A 3,807-nucleotide genomic window follows, 5' to 3' on the forward strand; every position below is an offset into this window, starting at 1 on the left:
TAACGTGTTTTCTTCATTAAAAATAATATTTTTTTGAATTTATTTTTATGAATTTATTCTTTTCTATTATCTTTTAATGTCATAAATAAAAATATATATTATTCTTTTAAAAATATATAAATAAATAATCTCGTAAAAGAATAATAAAAACTACTCATACTTTACATCATTAATCTCCTTAAGCATATTTAAAAAAAAATTTCACTAAATTGTATTTACAAAATAAAATATTATCAAAAGTTAGTAGCATTTCTTTCCAAGTACGTGCGACCAAAAATCATATACAATTTTTATAAACATATAACAAAACGCCAAAAAAGTAATAATCAAAAGAATTCCTAGAGAGTACTATTTTATCATCAGACAACACTTTTCAAAACGGTAATTCTTCATGGTCAGCGACATCGCCTACTTCCAAAAAATCAATTCTACATAGCTTGAGCCATCTGTACCCATCTATCAAAAAAATAAAGTTTATCTGAGTCAAAAATATTAACACATGATCGATTTTTACTTGTACTAAGCAGCGTACTTCTTGTTCCCAAACATTTTCAAGTTATGATTCCTGCACGAGCATATACAACAAAGACAAATTAATTCAAAGATCATAGTTGATCATGATAATCTATTTTATCGATGTCTTTCTATTTAAACAACCAATCAATCTCAAAGTATATATACATAAAGTGATTTCCAACCATGGTTAACATAAATAAAACAGAAAATTATATCTTCTTTAAATACATAAAGATATACCCATAGTATATGACACTCAGAAACCCGTAATCAATTAATGAAAGCAATAACCTCAAATTAATCAGAAATTAAGTGTGTATAAAAGTTATACTTGTAATGGTTAATGTTTTATGAAAGTACCATATCTCCTAAGCGAACACCAGCAGCTGTCATGAAATAAAAAAGAGCATCCAATCGCATTTCAAGTGGGATCCCAAATATTTGGCGCTTTTTCTGCTCATTTTCACATAAAAACTGATAACACTGCATCCGAGCTGAACCTATCAGTCCTAATTCAGTCAACATATCCCATACATCTGATTCGCTATAAAGGCGAGGCCTACTTTGTTGCATAATAGCCAACCCTTTTTCAGTAATTGCAACTTGTCTTTCAATTAACGAGACTTGCTTTTCAGCAACTGAAACTTGCCTCTCAGCCACTGAAGCTTGTCTGATTCAACCTGCCTCTGAGCTACGTCATGTAGCTTGCTAGACAGATAAGTACCCTCTTTGACAGCATCGGCCATGGTAGTAATTCTCAAAGCAACTTTCTCATATTGTGCCTCCAAAAAATCATTCATAGGAGACTTATGCTTTGTTCCTCTTGACGTTGAAGTCCCACCTAATTGATTTGGTTGACTATGAGGAGCACTTGGTGAATCTAAATTAGCAGAAAACGTTGGGGTATCATGTCCCATATTAACATCTATGTCAGAAAATTCAATATTTTCAAATGAGTCATTCAAATCAATATGATCTCTATCAATTTTTTGAATCCTTTCTCGTGACGTAGCAGCCCCTTTACCAGTAGCTCTATCAGCTCCGAACAACTCCTTCAAAGTATCATAATTCTTAATTTGTATTTTTTTCATTTTTCTGCTTGTGGTTTCTCTTACATAAACAAGTGTTGAAATTATTCATTGACTAACTTCATCAATAGTATAAGTAATAAAAGCAAAGTTTAAGATACCTTAATGAAGTCTTGTCACACTTCCTCTTCAGTTTCAAACTTTCTAGTTACAGAATTCCATGCAAATTCACTTAAGTGATGAAATAAGTCATATGTCTCAGCAAAATGATTTTTCAATATCTTCATTCTATTCTTTATGTGATTCTTTGTTATGTGAGGGCCTATTGCTATACTCAAAGTCTTCACAACATTGGCATATGTTTCAGTTGTCCACGAGCCATCGTGCCTATTACCTTTCGATGCTTTCTCTGCTAATACATTTAGCAAAACTTCATCCATATCATCAGACCATCTTAAATTATCTTTCAAAGGTTGATTGGCTTCTGCTGTTTTATTTCCCTTATTCGGCATTATCTAACCTGTAACAATCCAATAAAAAATTCAATCAAATAATTCTGAGTGTAAACTATACATACATATTCACATTTAAGAAACATTATCACCTATAATGATTGATATACATTCCACATTTCGAATGCAATGTTATCTGAAGTGACCTTTTTGTGTTTTTACAATTTTTTGGCTCTTTCATGATGAGGATTTGGGACTGGGTATATTCAATTTTAATCATGTTTTATTCTTTTGGGTTATCAAAAAATTTCTTAATTTATGATTTTTTTACCATTTAGGAAGCTTTGGACTTTTGAATAAACTATAACTATAATATTAATTCAGTTAATCATTACACTTGGTAATGAAGCAGGTAATAAAGAAATCAAATCAATTAAAAAGAGGAGAAAAAATAAAAAATAAAATTACGAAATCAAACATGCAGAAATCAATAAAGAAAATAGTTCACAATATCATATATATTAATTCATCTTTTGAATAGAGCAACAATACCCAAACGGGAATCACCAACACACACAAGCCAAACACTACGCAGCAGCAGGCACCTTCTGTTGTCGAACTGTATGGAATATCCAGATTTCACAGGTCGAACCCTAGCAAGCAAGCATGCACAAAACGGTGGATTTGAAGAACAACAACAAGAAACCAAAGCAAGAGGATCTTAGTTGAAAAAAAAGAGCACATACTATGTGCATAATTATTTTTCCAGTTTGTTTTTGAAAAAAGTACAAAATCGAACGAAAAAAACTCACATTTGGCTTGAATTTGCAATGATGAAGAGGAGAAAGAGCTGTCACGACGATGACGAAGCTGTCGTGGCTTGTGGACAACGAAAATGAAGCCGCGGTAGCACTGTCGAGCACAACGATGAAGATGCGGTGGAGAAGAGAAGTCTCTCCAAGTTTCAGAGACAGATAGCTTACATTAGGAATTTTTCTTCGATGTTAACAACATGGGTAAATTTATCATTTTACTTTCATTGTAGAGTTGTCATTAGTTTTCTTCGCAACTTTGGAAGGAAAAGTTGGATGTGGGTCCCACACCACTATTTTCACTTTCTTTCCGGTTTCCATTCACATCCAAACAACGGAAGATGAAGTTTTCTCTCTCTTTTCCTTCATTGCATTTTCTTTCTTTCTGTTTTCTATTGAACTAAACAGTGTGTATATGTTATGTTAAGGGTACAAAATAGTAATTAACTCCTCATATTTTTAATCAAAGCATTTTGACGATAGTTTTTATTTATTGATGTTAATGGTTGATTATTTCTTTAAAATAAAATGCATTATAATTTTAGGTTATTTTATAATTAACAATAATGCTTGATTAATTTTTTAAAAATAAATTACATTATGATTTTAGGTTATTTCATTATACATAATTAATGTTAATAATACTAAATTACTCTAAATTTTTTATTTTCTATGGTTAGTAGTTAATCCCAAATTGAAAAGATTATGTTGAATTGTTGAATAGTCCAAGTATAATTGAGGTAGTTAATTTAGTTTATTTGTTTATTAATATATTTGATCGAAAGCATGAATGATAAATAAGACAAAAAAATAATTAAAAAATAAAATATTAGTAATTACTTAAAATAAATAAAAAAAAAGTTATAGTGTATTATTTTATTTACATTATTAATAATTAGAAGAATAGAAGATAAATAATTATTTTAAATAGACATTGAATTCAGTTTTATGGTACTAATTTATTTAAATTGTTAATAAAATTTTATAATTTTCAGATTT

General features: G+C 29.8%; 1 long non-coding RNA gene across 1 annotated transcript; it reads right to left on the reverse strand.

Annotated features, from left to right (window-relative positions):
* On the reverse strand, positions 167 to 3,140 carry LOC110268849. Its single transcript, XR_002357446.1, has 4 exons — positions 2,809 to 3,140; positions 2,549 to 2,649; positions 848 to 2,064; positions 167 to 565 (listed from the first exon to the last, which is right to left on the reverse strand). It is a non-coding gene; the product is annotated as an uncharacterized LOC110268849 (long non-coding RNA).

Source organism: Arachis ipaensis, chromosome B02, assembly GCF_000816755.2.
Source record: "Arachis ipaensis cultivar K30076 chromosome B02, Araip1.1, whole genome shotgun sequence".
Classification (NCBI taxonomy): Eukaryota; Viridiplantae; Streptophyta; class Magnoliopsida; order Fabales; family Fabaceae; genus Arachis; species Arachis ipaensis.